General features: G+C 31.0%; 1 protein-coding gene across 1 annotated transcript in view; it reads left to right on the forward strand.

Annotated features, from left to right (window-relative positions):
• Positions 1-4,035: 4,035 nt before the first annotated feature.
• LOC125066935 (spondin-2) overlaps positions 4,036-18,302 on the forward strand; it is a 56,269-nt gene continuing 42,002 nt past the window's right edge. The window contains exon 1 of the mRNA XM_047675265.1: positions 4,036-4,260. The gene's annotated coding sequence lies outside the window, so the exon portion shown is untranslated. The remainder of the gene's footprint in view (positions 4,261-18,302) is intronic.

Below are 18,302 nucleotides of genomic sequence, written 5' to 3' on the forward strand. Positions count from 1 at the left end.
TAAATAAATAAATATTAGACAACATCACATACATTACTCTGATTCCAATGTAAGTAGCTAAAGCTACACTAGTGAGTGTAATAAACTATTTCTACATCGACTCGACCGGGAATCGAACCCGGGACCTCGGAGCGTACCCATGTAAGCCGGTGTTCACACTACTCGACCACGGAGGTCATCGAATTAATTTCTTTCTCGCCTAATCGTAACAAAGCAAAGCGAATCAATCTCTGTAGGCCTACATATATTTCTAAGTGCTTTGTTACCAGCATGTCTGTAACCACATTCCCTTTCAAAACTTTTAAATGCTTTGTCCCTTTAAAGGTGTGGTGTGATTATAGTTACAAATTACATAATAAATTAGACTTATAATAGGTAGAGCATTTAATGTCAATGAAGTTTATACTTCTCGTAGTGTCTATGTATTTAAGTGAAGGTGACTTACCTACGTGTTTCATTTACCCGGCTGCATGCCTGAAATAAATTAAAAATAATTTGAATTGCCAAAGCTACAACAATGAACTAGTTAAGTTAGTGCTTTTTTCTAATCTATTTAAATGAAAATAGCTCGTAAACATACATCCAGTTCTAATTAGCTCGGATAGAACCGCGGATATAATGAGTGCTCCCACTTACATGAAATAGCAAGGCAAAAGAGTTATCTGTTAAGTATTTTTGACAGAACAACTGTAGCATTATAAATATTTTTGATGTGTAGAGAAACAAATAAATGTACTACCTGATGAAAAGTAGTCACCCACCACAGTTGTAAGAAATGTTCACCATTTTTTATATCGCCAATATACCTTTATTATGTACCTTGGGCCTGATTACAATAGTACGATTCGAAGTGTGAGCAGACAGTGTAACTAGTTCATGGTTACACTGGTTCACTCATTTATCAAATCCGAACACAACGATCCTAAGTATTGCATTTTGGATAATTTATCATGAGTGGTTGGTACCCAGACTTGCACAAAACCCTATCACCATTAAAAATAGCTACTAAAATTAAAAAAATGTTTCAATTGTAGTTATAAAGTTTATGTTTAAATAATAAATAGTGAAATACGATACTTACTAAACGAAACTAATATTATTGTACACCTCATGGCTCTCCTTTCTTGTAGGCATGATATTTTACGCTTCGATAAAAACACTGAGCACGTTTTCGCCTTTCATTAATATGTATGTAATTCAGACCGTATTGAACTTGACTTAGATGCTGGTAGTGAGAATTTTTAAGCAGACTCTTTTCATGTTGTGTTAATGAACTTTATTTCTAGAACTTTCCTTAATTCACAGATAGTAATGACATTAAAACAAACATAAAATTGGGCATAAACACCTTAAAATGTTAAACTAATATAATTTATACTTACAGTATTAATGTTACATGCGCACAAAACATGGTAGTCGGATTTTAAGCCCGGTTGGGTAGTTACCCCTCACTAGTCAGATGTTCTACGGTCATGAAGCAGTACCCAGTATTGTTGTGTTCTCTTTTGAAGGGGAACGCGCCAGTGTAACTACAGGCACGTAACATAACATAATAGTTCCCAAGGTTGGTGGTGCATTGTTGATGTAAGGACTAGTTAATATATCTTGCAGCGCCATTGTCTTTGGGCGGAAAAAAACACAAAGGAAAATCATATACATACTACAAACCATACCAAAATAGTGAGGAATACGTCAGAAAATTATCACGTAAGACCAATTATAGATTCCATTTCAATGATTTTAAATTATACCGCATAATAAATAATATTAAGTACATAATTACCTTTGAATATTCGCTACATTTAACTACCAATATGTATTATTACATTTACTAGCCAATAAAACCATTCGCACCCAACACTGAACATATAAACATTTAAAGAGTAACACTAGTAGTGAATAAAATTTTATACGAACGATTATCGTAGCGGATTCGGCGTCAGAATGAATAAAATAATCCCAGCCTCTGATCCAAGGTTACCAGATGATCCGAACATCCGGGATCGTCCCGACCCCTTTTGTCTCAGATTTAGAGTTCCTTGAAATTGTATTTTATTTTAATTCACACTTTCGAAAAACATTGTAACGTCAGCTATAAACACTAGTTAGCAAATCAAAGAGCATATCAATCAGTGAATGATACCACTCAGACAAGTAACATTTAAATACGGTAAGGAAAATCAATGGGAAGACAAATACTACGAGAAAACCTGCATATTGAACTTAGGTACTAAGACCATTAAGATCTATTTAATGAATCGCTAAAATTTAGTTACTCTGGCAGACAATGCACATCTTAAGCTGGCTGTATAAATTGCATAAAAAATATAGTTTTTCCTTATAAGGTAGGTGAGAATTAAAATGGGAATAAGAGTTGTGTATGGTTCTTCACCTTTGAAGTCATTATTATGGAATTTTGTTTTTAGTTAAGTTGAACGAATATACGAGTATTTACTCTTATATTTTTTCTCTACGTCAGACTATTACATATGAAAATATAAAATTCGGAACTAATTTTTAAGTGTACTATAATGTGTATTTTTTCTAAGTACTTTATTTCCCACCACAAAGGAAATGGGGCAAAAGGCGGACTTATTGCCCTAAGGCATTCTCTGCCAGTCAACCTTTAGGTCAAACAGTAAACCATGAAGGCGGTACATAATAGACAAATCATAACAGTATACATACTCTAATAAAAATACATATACATAGTATCTACAAAATGAATATAAAGAATAATAAAAATAGTATTTGTTGTTTACATGGAATTATTACTCGTCGTGACCAATCGGTAAAAAGAGATCACAGTCAAAGTCAATTATATCGTGTTATGCAAAAAATCTTAACAATTGAAAAAAGCGGTTGGATTTTGAGTGTTTGCCGATCGAAAATCTCATTAGCATACCCCTAAATGCTTTTATTATAAACAGTCATTTGTCCTTAAAAGACCTCACTAAATATGCAAACCCTATCCTCCTCTGTTTACTTTATGCATTCCACACGAATGATTTTCGCTCCAAGTTAATTTACTGTCCATTATATTAATGCTGGGCTCGGATGGATTCCAATGGTTACTTTTGTTTTAAAATTAAATTTCTTTTATTGAATTTGTCAACTCCTACCGGAAAAATCTGTAAATTAATTTTAAATTCGGAAGTCGCTTAGAAGCTTTTCGTTCTGTATATTTCCCTTCTCTTAGGTACCAACCACTCATCATACAGTCTACTACTAGATGTTAATAGTTGGTTCAGGTTTGAAGGTAGAATAAGCCAGTTGCCAGCCAGTGGTGGTTAGTGGAAGATGACCCAATGTTCCATCTGATGATAACATCAGATGGAACATTGGGTCGTTCGCTTAAGTAATACATTAAAAAATATTATTCATATTTAATACTCAGTCGTAAGAATGCTTTTTACCTAACCAGTTAAAGATCCGAATCACTAGAAACAAAATTACTAGTACATTAAATATCGTTTATCATCTGTTAAAGGTTATCCAATACTTACATAAAAATGTGTATGAAAAAATATCAAATCTATCTGGTCTTTCATTGGCTTTAATATTCTAGAAATTTTAAACAACATTTTTGATTAAAAAAAATATAACGATGACAAAGCATATGTACATATTAAAATGATGTCATACAAAGCCTTGTACGACCAGCGAAATAAAATAGGCCACAGAGATTTTTTTTCAATAAAACGAAACCTAGAACTGTAATGTGGCTTTCATATCCATACATAATTTATTAATAACTGCTTAACGGGACAGCGAGATAAAACAAACAAAAGATAATATCTGTATGTAAACGAGCTATTGTACTAGGATAATATGAAGTGGAAGAGCTAACAAAAACAAGAGATTGACACTCGAAACTACTAAAAAGCTCTCACACACAGCTTCTGTTATCCTATTACACGTAGCCCACAATAAACATCTAATTCTTTTCTGCGCACCTCTGCACCCGTTTCTGTCCTTTTCTTTCGTATATTTTCTTCCCTTTCTAATAGAGTTCGGATTCGGAGCACAGTGAGCTCCCTTCCCAGTTTTGCCCGTGAGCTCGTGACGAGTGGACGTGGGGCTTGCGCACGGTGTTACCGATAACACGTATCGGGCGTGTTTTTGCCGGGCACCTTAATGAAAAATTGATGAAAAAGCGGTCCTAACGATCCATCCTCGGTCCTGGGGTGTATGTAGACTGTGCTCTAATTAAACATTGTGAGAAGGATATTAGTAATGTTACCGGCTACGATATGACTGGTGAGTGTTACGTTACGGTGCCAATTACAGGTGGATGTTGTATTTTTATTTGGGATATCGTAAAACAGAGGCACTTTAAATTACAATACAGCTTTACAATTATGTTCCATATTTAAATTTAAAGCATGATTATTTTTTTATAACACTTGATTTATTTTAAAAATAAAAACATATATATTTTTTTAAATGGATATTTTTTTTTTTTACTATTTCAAATTGTATAATAGTTAAATATTGATTTATATTTAATATCAATAATAAGATTTGACCTGACGCTTTACTTGCGTCGAATTTGTCAGTAGTCATTACCTAAGCTTAGACAGTGCATTGATATGTTAAAGTCAAACATTGTTAGTTCTGGAGGCGAAAATTTAGGACATAAGCCTCAAGTTTACGAGTAAATTTATTATAGTTGTTTAAAATTGTATAATATTTTCGGTTTACTGGAAAGATCATTGAAACGATCATCATCAGAATTTAATCGAAAAATTTAAACAGGTATGAAATAACTATTTTATAAAATTTAGTAATGTAAATAAGCTTCAAACCTTCTCCTCAAAAGGAAAAAGAGGAATTAAGCCCAGCGGTGGGCTACTTACTTTTACTATGATATATATTTATCTTTAAAATAAATTGTTATGCCGATATATCTTAATATAAATTATGTCAAAATAAAGTTTGTTACGTTGAAAAATAAGTTATGTCATAATGAAATTAAATAAAAAAAACCCACAACACTAGTTATGGAAACAGTTTATATATTATGTTTCAATAACTGTAGGAATAAGTGATTCATTTAGACACACCGTATGATGATATTGTAATCATATTTTTTATCAAATTCCAATGTACAATGAACTACATAAGTACCAACAAATAATATCTACCGCATAATATGTATGTTAGTTTTATTGTAATAGTGAAGCTATACGTTTGAGGACACTGACGGTTAATATATTTATTAATTCGAACTAAAAAAGTATTAATTGTGTATATAACATATATATAATTTAATATAACAGTTACATTATATTAGCATTAGCAGCCTGTAAATTTTCCCACTGCTGGACTAAAGGCCTCCTCTCCCTTTGAGGACAAGATTTGGAGCATATTCCACCACGCTGCTCCAATGCGGGTTGGCGAAATACACATGTGACAGAATTTCGTTGAAATTAGACACATGCAGGTTTCCTCACGATGTTTTCCTTCACTGCCGAGCCCAAGATGAATTATAAACACAAATTAAGCACATGAAAATTCAGTGGTGCCTGCCTGGGTTTGAACCCGAAATCATCGGATAAGATGCAAGCGTTCTAACCACTGGGCCATCTCGGCTCTTGTTTAATATAGCAGTACGTATTGTAAATATATTGAATATGATTAGTAATCAAAGTTGTATAGAGAATATATTAAATTTATGACAATATCTAATGACAATTAAAACATTTATGTACACAATACAAGAATAGAAAGAAATAATTATATTAAATCCAAGCTTGAATTTTTATTAATTACTGACATTATTATCAATAATTTATATGTAGATGATGACTTTGGTAAATTTAAAAAGTAAAAGATTACAAAATTTCTAATATAATTTCAAAAGTCACTCTCAATGTAAAACTTATACTATTATGATACTTACAAAACTAGTAAATACAAGGCCCAAAATTTGGTGGTATATTGTGATTATTTCTCTATACATATATGTATATAAATTATTGCGAAGCTTGAGTCGAAGCAGTTCTCAAAAATAGTAATATATTCTCAGAAATCGTAAACTACTCCTATTCATTTTAAAATTGAAGTCACCTATATTTTGTTTTTAAATTAATTAATTATCTTAACATTAAGTTCAAATATATAAGATCTTCTTGCACTAACGCAGTCTAAGGTGTGTGATAAGGATATATGTTGCGAGGAAATCTGCATGTGTGAATAAATAATGTACTTTTATACGTAAATATTGATCGCTAATAATCTAAACCCCATCTTTCATGTAAAATTATACAAGTAAATGAAACTTGTGTATTCCAATGAAATAAGAAAAACGCTAATATATCCTAAGATCACTATTAAAATGGGATTATATTGTTTATAAAAAGCGTGAGTTGGTATCTGATGGATTTACAATTCGGCTATTTCAATATTATTGTATTTTATTATCATTTTCATATTATTTAATTACTGGCTACATTAAATACTGCTTCGTTAGTCTAGTGGTTAGTTTATAAGGCTGCAGATCCCGAAGTCACGCCTTCAAACTGGTTCTCGGGATCGTCTGTAGATAAATTCAAGTCAAGAAGTGATTACATTCCTTTGCTTTGGAGAACACATAAAACCTTTGGTACTGCATCTAAAATCTTTCCGCCTCAGTTACAGAAAATAAGTTCATCGGAGATTGCACATACTTGTACAATTTAATGTGTAATTAGCTGGTCTCATTTGAGAATTATCACCCTGACCCTGAAATCGATCAGGAAGTCTTTTCTATTAATTAATTTAATTGATGGAAAAGAGTACATTTAACAACACAATATAAACATCCCACGTTGTGAAAAGACCTGCCTCCCCTCTTGAGGAAAATGTTTTGGAGCTTATTTCACCACACTCCGATGCATCTTAGTGGACGGGGCAGAATTTCATGCAACACATGTAGGTTTCCTCAAGATATTTTCCTTCGCCGCTGAGCATGAATTCATTGACGATGACGATGTCGATAATGATACGTATAAAATAGGAAAGGAAATTTAGCTAAGTGAAGCTAAATCTGGGTTCGATATAAAACTGCTATCAAATAATAAATTTTGAATAAAGACGCCGGATAGACGGATAAGGCACTGGTTTCAAAACAAGACTGATTAAATAATAATTGTGAATACTAACATCATTGTAAACCTAGTTATTTAATAGAGAAACTATGCGAATTTCTTGTCGTTTCTTTTCACTGGAAGTTGCTTCCCAAAACGGTGGTTCAGTTAAAAAATTTAAGATTCATAAATGCCTTATTGTACACTTTACTTTAATTAAAAACATTTGATTTGTTTTGAATAGATTCACGTGTTCTAGCCACTGATCCATCTCGGTAAAATAGCTATTAATAATGCGTGTTCTTATTTACTAAGATAATAATATTAATAACACGATAACAGAAAAATAAAGAAAATTGCATCAAAAAACCCTTGGTTTAAAAATTACTTGGAAAAAATATTTTCCATCTTTAGCTAAGAGAACGTCAAGAGAAAAATATAAATTCCTCTTACATTTGGATATATATATTTTAAATAACGTCATCGATATGGTGATATATGTATCTTTGACTCAAAGGATGAATAAAGAAATATCTCATTTATATCTTAATACGAATTCCCTTTTACAAATAGTTTTTACTTTTTCCTGTTTTTTTTTCAAAGGACTTAAATCTTAAATTAGATTCGTAAAATGTATTAAAAAAGCTATTTCACTATTCTACAGATTAAAAGTCGCTAGTAGAAATAATTTGTCGGATTAAATTCTCACACGTGTTTCCGCCAACCCGTAAAGTAGGGCAGTTGATTAGGCTGGTAATCGTTAAGCTTAACAAGAATAGAGGATTTCATTAAACAGAAGAATAACTAGGATTGTTTCTTATATTTTATGCTTCAGACATACTACATATACTACGTAGAATAATCAAGGTAATGTCTATTTAAATAAATTTTTTAAACTAGAATTACGATGTTGTTGAAGGCGGTAATCACAGAACTTCCAGTCAAATTTGGAGTCTTATTTTTGCATTAGAAAGTCCGTTCATTGAAGATGCTATTAAGCCATACTGTGTCAGATTAGCTGTTAACTGTTGAAGGTGTGACTATTGACGTAAAGCATTTTGGTAGACTGTACTATGATTTGGTTAAGGAGTAGTACTTAGGTATGTACTCATCATATTTATGAAAGGTATAATGCAAGTTTAACACAGCGCACAGCACGCTTATTCGTTATATTTCATATATCTATGGTATTTTGTGTTCAATAACATGATTATATTTTATTTTAGCTTACAAAAATACTTGTCAGTGCTTACAAAAACTGAAACGTATATTTTTTATTGATATTTATTACCCATTCGATAAACAAAATATTGATATTGAGAAAATAAACTTGTCCTAATATTTATTATACACTTGAAGTTCTGAAAATGTCTCAAAAAATAAATGAAACAAAACTATTCCATTTAATAATAAAATAGCTGAGTAAACCCAAGCAACTGGAGCATAAATTTCATCACCCCACCTGTCGTAGCCGCCGGTACCGTAGAATTTGTTCATTCTACGTCGCTACGTCATAGCTACGAGGTTAACGTTCGTTCACAGTGTGAAAAAAAAGACGACGTTTTCTTTGTAGCATTTATTAGACTTTTTATACACTTTATACCTTCGCTTGTAACAATCAGTGACTAACAAAGTTCGAACGTATACAAATCTACAAAATCGACTTTATCCTATTTTCATAATTTCTTATATGTATTAAATCGGATAACGAATAGTCATTCTGTATATAACCAGTGGAAGTGTCTTGTCGATATAAAAATAATTTGCTATAATAATAACTTAAAATAAAAATAAAAAATATATTTACTCGAAGAAAGATTTATCTTCCAGTATATATGTATGATTATGTAATGAATGAAGTTCATATATATATATATGTATGTTTTAACTTATAGTTATAGTAAAGTAGTACAGTTCCAGTTGATAAGACTGTCCTAAGAACCCACTAGAAATTCCCGAAGTCCATTAATCTATTGAACATATAATATAAACAACCCCATATATATTTTGGAGGGGAACCCACCAACAAAAGGATTCCTAATTACAACCATCGTCAGGCAGGCTGCCGACCGTAAATAGCTGTCAAATCCTTTTTCATAAAGCTTATTAAGTTTGTCGTAGATATAACGAAGGTTATAAACTATAGTACTCATTTCCTATGTACACTTAAAACAATTTTAAATATATAAGATTTTAAATTAACATGGTTATTTTTATTACTAACAGTATTAAAAACGGGATATTTACCTCCAACCTCCTTTAACTCCAACAAATAAAAATAAAAAACATGGTAAATATCCCGTTTTAAATACTGTTAGTAATTTTAAATATATTTGTAATTTAATTAACAAAAAAATTGTATTACATTTTAAATGATATGGACGCACCTCAATGTTCTTGTAACATAACTAATTCTATTGAAATTCTTTGCGTGCGATGTATTTATTTCAGTATGAGGCATTTATAAATTTTGCATATACATACATGTTATTTAAAAAGAGTATAATTTTCATATGAAATTATAGCAGATATTGGATATTAATAAATGTTAAAACACGACACCAATTCAGTAGTATGTATTAGCAATGCAGGTTGTTTATTTTAAATCCTTGTTTAATTTAATATGTAGATGATAGTATGCAGAATATAATCGAATATAGAAAAAATATAGTTATTCATTCGGCTATACATGCATGTGAGTTTTAAGCTCTACCAACTTTATATCTTTAGGCATTGCATTGCATTGCGAATGACTTGACAGAAAAATCCAATAACATTTTACTGACTCTATTCCGGGTCGAACTCTGAACCTTTGAATTCGCGGTCTTATACTACTAAATCGATAGGCATTCAAAAAGATAAATAAATAGCTTTAATGAACGCTATGTATGTATGTATTAATATGATAAAACGATGTATTTATTAATATGATCCATAAATACAAACAATTTGTAAAAAAAAAACATAAAAAATTCATATACAAAAAACTTGTTGTCTTCCAGACAAAATATAAAATTGTATTTAACTAAAATAACTTTGTATTTTAAACATTGAAAAAGACTAACTACTGAGTTTCTTGCCGGTTCTTCCTGGTAAAATCTACGTTAAGAATTGGTGGTAGCTTCACATAATATAGTTTGTAAAATGACGATTCAAATTTGCTTGTAAAGATATACTTGAATATAGTATATTTTAATTTTGATATGTCTAGGTCAAAATAACTTCAAGTATTTCGTGGGCCACATTTACATAAGAGAGGCTAGACTAAGCGATAGTCAAAGTTCTGAACTAGAGAACTCTAATTAGCAAGAACCCGGAGTTCGAACAACCGTTATACTAAACTAAAAAACATAGGGGTTTTAGCTGCCCGTCATTCATTATATAGACATCAACTATTTACCAATTAATAAGGTCGACCCTGTATGTACGTACTTGCTATGTCTTGCGGTTTTACCGGCTATAGATTTGGTTTATACATATCTATCTTAAACAGTTTGCAAAATTGGTTTATGTTTATGGTTAACGCTACACTCCTCACGCTACGACTCGTAGCATGAAATGGTAGAACCTTAAAACTTTCTCAATAAACGGAATATGAAACGCAAAAGAGTTATTCAAATCGGACTAGTATGTCCTGATGCTAGTGTGTTCAACTATACAAAGTGTCCAGTTGTATTAAATTAAATACAAATTGGTAGACATGATACATTTGATAATTCCAATTTTAAAACTTGGAATAGTATCGAAAATCACAATAGGATAGCAATATTTTAGTGAAATACTATGAAAGAATTGCATACAATTCAATGCATGAAAATATCACATTAATCTCTTGGGGAACAAAGAGCGAACATTCCGCATCGCGTTTTTGTTCATAAAAATTTACGTCCTTTGAAATATTTTTTTCAATTGAGCGAAAAAATGTTTAAACGCGCCCACTTTCCATTAGCTTCTGCCATGTACAGTGATTTAAGGTTGCCAGCCGTTGAATTATTGTCATCATAATCTTTTTATTTCGCAACGCCATTCGAGAGGAACTTTATTGTTATTTTATTACGTGAAAACCCTAATCTGACTACTCAAAATATTATATAAATTAATGCTGGGCTCCTTATTATACGTCATTAACCGTTTTCGAGTTACGAGCAACGAGCTGCGAAAGTCGTTTTTTTACGTCACATATATGCGACTTCGAAACATACGAAACGATTTATTTAAACAATTCGTAAACAAGATGAATCGTTACTCGAATATAATAAACGAATATAAATGTGATGTTCTATATTCAAATTGGTAAGTCATAATATAAAAAAACTGTAACACTCTTTACCATTTAAAGTAGTGATTGTAATAACTGCAGTAATATTGAATTTAATGAGTTACATGGTATGTGTAGAGGCGCTTTATTGCTTAACTGCTTCTATGCTATCTGTGTGTTACATAGTATTAAATATGAGTTTGTACATGATGATCATTGCCGCTTCACTGACAGTTCAGCTTGCGGCGGGCCTGGACATTTGAAACCTAGTGAAATCGTAACTCCGAGAAATTCGTATTTTAACAATTTACTACGGCGTGTAATTCGAAACAAACCTTAATTGGCACATCAAATTAGGCGCTATCCGTCGAGATCCTAACTATTACAAATATTCTACGCTCATTTTGACTAACTTGGAATTTGCATCAGTTGGTTTCATCTTGCTTGGAAAGACAGGTGACAGAAATAATAAAACAACTACAGTGTAAACTCTATATAACGATGCTCAAGGGACTGCATGTATTTGGACGTTATAGAGAGTTGTCGTTAAATGGAGAGAAGAACAATCTGTATTAGAAATAGGAATAGTTTATTTCAGACTATTGTTAATTAGTTAGTTTTTTGATATACATATCTATCAGCCTTCTTATCAGCCTCGCTCATGGATTCGAATCCGATCTGGGTTCATAAATCTACGTGAGCTTTACTCTTACAATTGTTCGTTAAAAGCAGCAAATTACAATAAAGCCGTACGAAGCACGAGAGAGACTTCTATACTACATAGTTATTATAAGACTACTTCAAATACAGTCTCAGATTACAGATTATTTCGTAAATAAAGTGATTTCTTATTTTATACTGCGCATTTATTAAAACAATAACATTTAACAATAAAATTATTTTTTCCTAATGCAAAATATCTATGTAAAAAATACTGACGATAAAATAAATTGTATGTATAAATTGAAGTCAAAATAATGTGCAGCTTTACTTTATAATCAACCTATTTTGCGCTAGGATTGTGTAAGATTATATAATCAGGAGGAAATACCTAGGGACTAGCGACAAAAACAGAGAAACTGGTAAAAAACTGTTCAATACCAAAGTAATTTTAAATGTTGTCATTACCGGAGTGTGAATGGAGAATTGCTTGTAATATTGAAGTCAGTTTATGTTTTGATAATTCAATTGATTATATTTTATAGATTATTATTATCTTTTAAAAGATAATGCGTTAAATTGTATGCTGCAGTATGTTACGGTTCTCAATCTTGCAAAGATGAACACTCTCTCGAGATAGATTATAATTTAACGGTATTTACAATTTTAAAATGAGATATAATATTTATAATGATGGGACTAAATTTTCTTTCAAATATTTAAATTAATTCATACAGGGATAGAAAAAAATAATTACCCATAAAAGTTATTACATTTTATTTGAAGTGATGTACACTATAGACACAGACATTTTTACTTGGTGGTAGGGCTTTGTGCAGGGCCGTCTAGGTAGGTACCACCCACTCATCAGAAATTCTACCGCCAAACAGCAGTACTCTGTATTGTTGTGTTCCGGTTTGAAGGAGCACAGAACAGAGCTAGTATAACTACAGGCACAAAGGACGTGACATCTCAGTTCCCAAGGTTGGTGGCGTATTGGTGATGTAAGGAACGGTTAATATTTCTTACAACGCCATTGTCTATGGCCGGTGGTGACCACTTACCATCAGGTGGCCCATTTGCTCGTCCACCTCTCGATATCAAAAAAAAGACAAAATAAGACGACTAAACAGTACCTTATTACTGTTTCAGTTCTACTAAAGATGGTATTAACGACACTGAAGGATAAGGTGGTTGACCCTTAAAAATAAAAATTCAAATAACGAATATAAGAGATGGGCTGAGAAAAAGTTTTCGTTATAAACAAAGTACATTCGTATGTCTGTCACGCGCAAAACAAGCAATAAAGCGCTTTCAGCTGAAAATTGAAAGTGACTGAAGCTGTAAAACGTAGGCGAATAAAAAGGCTGCATGAAGGCTCTAGACTTTGAAATTTGATAAGTAAATTAGATATTCTGTTGACGTTTCTTTTGAGGCTTAATTTTCTTTTCAAATCGTATCATCTTCTACGGTTTATGGGCTTTAATTTAATAAAAAATAATATTACGATGTCACCTACGTTAGAATACAAAATAGGTTGACTAAACAAAGTCTGTACGAATTAAATTGTCTTTAAAAATAACTGCTTTGCATTACCAAAAACATAATTTTAAATTGAAATAATTAGCAATGCAGAATGTATAGTATATTGGTGGTATAAACATTGCAGTTAAAGTATTGTATATTTTATTAATTTGTATAACTTCTGTAACAGAAACAACAATTATAAATAGTACTTTACTTCCATAAATAAATAAAAAATTTCATGTTATTAAAGTATCGTTTGAATAACCTTAAATATTAGTCAAGTTAATAAATTTCAAAATCTTGTACCTTTAACGTACAAGTATAAGTTTAATCTTACAAAGCTTTTGTAGTTAATTATTAGTTTGCTAAGGTTGCATTTCAAATGCTTTATAAGCTAGTCGTCAAATTACACCGATAAGGTATTAAACATCTCTTACAAGTCTGGATCTCTAAGAGCTGTTTCTTACCGAGCTCTTAAATGAACGTCGCTGCGGGAAAGATAAATTATAAATAATTTGCTTTAAAGATAAAAATAATACGATTACATTAAAAGCATTTTTTTAAACTATATTAAATACTTCTATGAAAGAGCATTAAAAATGTATTATTAATTTAAAGCTTATACGTAATTACAGTTTGGGATTAAATTATACAATAAACAGTTTACACTGCGTGTAGAACTTTTAATAATAAGTTTTCTAATAAAATAATATTATATAGAACGTATACAAATATATAGTCGCTTTAGTGTACACTACATTTCACCAAAGCAGGCAGCCGCTGAACTGGGCACTGCTTTTAAGCATAACCATTCTGGTACTTTTAGATCCTTTAATGTAATATATTTTGATTTTTGAAAGAACTGTTTAATATTCCGCTGCTCGTAAAATATTACTTTTGTTACTTAACAATATTTAAATACGACCGATGTTTTTAAAACCAATAGAAAGATGCGACCTCACGATTTTTTCCATCAACGTTTTGTACGAGAATAAAAATTATATGCTATTTTTTATTTGGATAGAATTACGAAACTTTAATTTAAAATCCTGTTATCAAGACTTATTCTGTCAACTGTACTTGCAATAAAAACTTTTAAAGTTATTACCGCAATCGTCATAACCAGAGCGACAACTACTATTATATAATTGGAATAACTTCGAGTCCTTAAAACTAGAATCACGAAGTGTTCTGGAGTGCTCTGACGATTCTAGATTTTCGCCTCTCGACGTTAGAATATTCGGGAAACGCCGAAGTAGGGTGTTCTTTAAAACGAACCAAGTTGGATGTTCGCTTCGTTTCTTGCGAAATAAGGAAACTAGATTATTAAACAAAGTTTATTTAAGAAGTTCTTTAAATTTCAGTACAGTCATTTTAACAAACAACAAAATATGATTTCATTATTAAATTATACTTATAAAGCTATATTTGCATTTTAAGCGTTATATCGTTTAACGTTTCCAATCATAAAGACAAAATACCTCTTATAGGACTTCCATGCTATTTATCTGGCTATCAAGGTTATTATATTCACAATCGGTATGGGAATCTATTTAAATTTATTATGGTAAACTAAGACTTCGAGCCTCATAGAGTTGTACAAACTCCATATCTCTCCCTTTTGCATCATTGATTTGCCATTCGAGAGAAAAATACAGCATTACTTAACTAATGACCCTTTAATCAAAATTTATACATAAAGCTGTTACTCTCTAAAACTTCTGATTAACTAACATCTCATTGATTTAATGTTAGTTTCAATGTAAGTCTATAGCAGAGGTATTGTATGTATTCAAAAACCGCGAGCGCTGTTTCGGTTTTTAAGGGTTGGTTGACTTCTAGTTTTTAATGTATAATATATGCTTGGACTGCGAAGATTGGCTGACAGGAATTTATTATATGTGTAATAATATATTTAAAGACACTATACTACTATACAAAATATTCTACTCGTATCTTGTTCTTGATAATCTGAACTTAAATTTTGTAAACCATAAGTACCATTTATTGTTTGGTTTTTATTGTTAATAAGATCCCCATATTATACTTGCTGTAAATCTTTTATAGAAATAACAGGTTATTTTGTGGAAAATCAGGAGCGCGATTCGTTGATTTTCTTTATTTATTCATGTATATTTCCTTTAGTCCTAATAAATTCTGATTAGTTAAAAAAACGATACTTCCGTATCTACAAATTTATCGATTTTCTTAAAATATTTTATGTGCGTTTCGAAATTGCCTAAAGTCTAAAATGGTAGATTTGAAATATATATGCTGCGGTTATTATAAGCCTTAACATCATAGCAATAAGACCCGAAATCGAAAGAAAGTTTACTGTGTTAAATCCTTCACAACAACATATTGAAGCGATACTGACGTACGATGACCTACTTAATTCTATTTCTGAGCTTCACAAATATAGTGGAAAGGTTGCTTGTAATAAAGTTGAAGAGACATATTGGACCTGTAACTTTGAAACGTAATAAACAAAAGTTATATACGTAAATATTCACATAATATATCATATTTTATGCAACATGTTCATCATTTAAGCTACAATAGATCAACGCTGGCTTAGAAGCCACACGTGACACTTAAATACTGTTCCCAAGCTACTATCAAAATTCTGTAGAAATTAATACTTTTTCTCAACATAAGCCTTAATAAGAATAATAAATTGGTCAGCTTAATAATGAAATATGCATGTGCATCTTGGGCGCTTGACAAAAGGAATAACTTTAAAAAAACGTCTGTTTGAAATACGGCTAGTGTTCTATGTTAGAGTGCGAGAAGAGGAGCCTGCCTACCGCTGCCAGACAGATTGGCACCGTAACGCGTTACGTAACGAAGCGGTTTACCCTCCCTAAGAAGTTATCACTTCAAAAACAAAGTGAGATATCAAATAGGAATTATATTTAGTACAAGTGGAATGCTTGCTCGTTGCACTATCAATATCATTAGCCAAGCGTCAAGTTTGTGTTAAAATTTTGCGAAAATGATCAAATATGATTCAAGACAAGTCGTTTACCTATTTATAGACTTCAAAGCTTTTTAAAGTGTATGGTTTAATTCTCCCGGCAAATATATCCATTGTACAAATAGATTTATACGATTTATACGATTTTTCGATATTACAAAATATGACCTTATTTTATATTTTAATTTTAAATATTGATTTATTCAAAGGTCTTTTTCAATAGCAAACTCTCTTTCGATATTTTGCAAGAGTTTGTCTATATACGTTTGTAGTTATAGTATTATCGAACTTTTTTTTTCATTTCTTCGTGGTGAGAAAATTTTTGGAATTATTTTATATTTTTATACGTTCGGTGAAGTTTAAAGTGCGCTACTGGGGTAGTAGAAAAATAGCGCTGGCGAATGATTTCAATACAAAACTTTTCTGAATACATACGTCTTTTGCATGCAATGAATGAAACTAATATTTTCCTCTAAGACAATTTTTATTCAAATTACAAACTGCAATACGATTTTTCAAGTGAACATTGAATATTAATTTATTTTTTGACATATTATGAAATATATTTAGTGGTGTATTATTCTGTTAATTTCATGTAATTCTTAAGAGTTTTAAAAGGATGTTGATTAACTGTGCGATATTATTCCACTAAAATATAAAATTCTCTATAACATTATCAGAATTACAAGCTGAATACAAATTTCTGCGAATCGAGTGATTCAGAAATAGTATTTCTAAAAATATTTTTGTGTCAGTGTGTCATTACTGTATTGTCGATTTCTAACAAGGCTATTCGTTCCTAAATGATTCATTACAAGAAAATAAAACAGTGATTGCGTATTTTATATCGCATATTTTTCTTATGGGCACCGACGATTACTTCTTATGGTAGTAGGCTAGGACGGAATTCATGAATATTCTACATTTCTGTGTTGCATTTTTATTATTGTTTTATCTCTGTTGTCAAAGTTTAATGTCAATATGAGGCTCAAGGTATAACGGAAGAGATAATAAAACAGGGATGTATTGTACTTATTGAAATAGAAATATATCAACCTATTTATAAAAAAGAAAGATCAAAACAAATAGTTTAGTAAAAATGTACAACTATCAAGATTATTTTATTAACAAGGAAGTATGATTCGACTTGAATAACAAAAATGAAACATTTTAATTGTTAGCTAGTGTCTCTATTATTAAATTAATCTCTATAATTAAAATTAATTTAGTAAGCCTTCACGCCTTAAGCAGTATAAATCGTCCCAATTATTACCGATATTGGCTAGCAATCATAGGCGACGCGTAAAAGTATTTTAACCTCACAACCCAGCGTTGAGCGGTTTGGAATAAGTCCTTTACCAAAATAATTATTTAAGGATACTATGTAAGCCTTTTAAATAAAATATACTCTTATATAAATAGGATAATCTTGACTCCGTCTGCGTGGAAGTCACATGTTACTTTTGCTCCCCCGGCTTAAGAAAACATATCTTTGAGTTTTTGTTTGAAGGGAGATTGAGCCAGTATAACTAAAAACATCTGTCTGTGCTTGATGGGTAAATACAATGGAAATGATCGTGATATTCTCTTTGGTATTTAATTATTTAAAATAATTTTAATAGATCTAAAGATACAATACAATAGTATTAATAGACGTTTTGTTTTTGTAATCGTTTTCAAATTATCTATTGAGAATTATCGATAAAATCAATGTTAATTAGAATGAACTGTAATGTCGTGCAACTGGTCGTGATTCATAGTCATCAAAAATAAATTACGTAACACTCAAATTCAACCTTAAAATATCAGA

The sequence above is a fragment of the Vanessa atalanta genome, chromosome 10 (assembly GCF_905147765.1).
Source record: "Vanessa atalanta chromosome 10, ilVanAtal1.2, whole genome shotgun sequence".
In the NCBI taxonomy this organism is placed as follows: Eukaryota; Metazoa; Arthropoda; class Insecta; order Lepidoptera; family Nymphalidae; genus Vanessa; species Vanessa atalanta.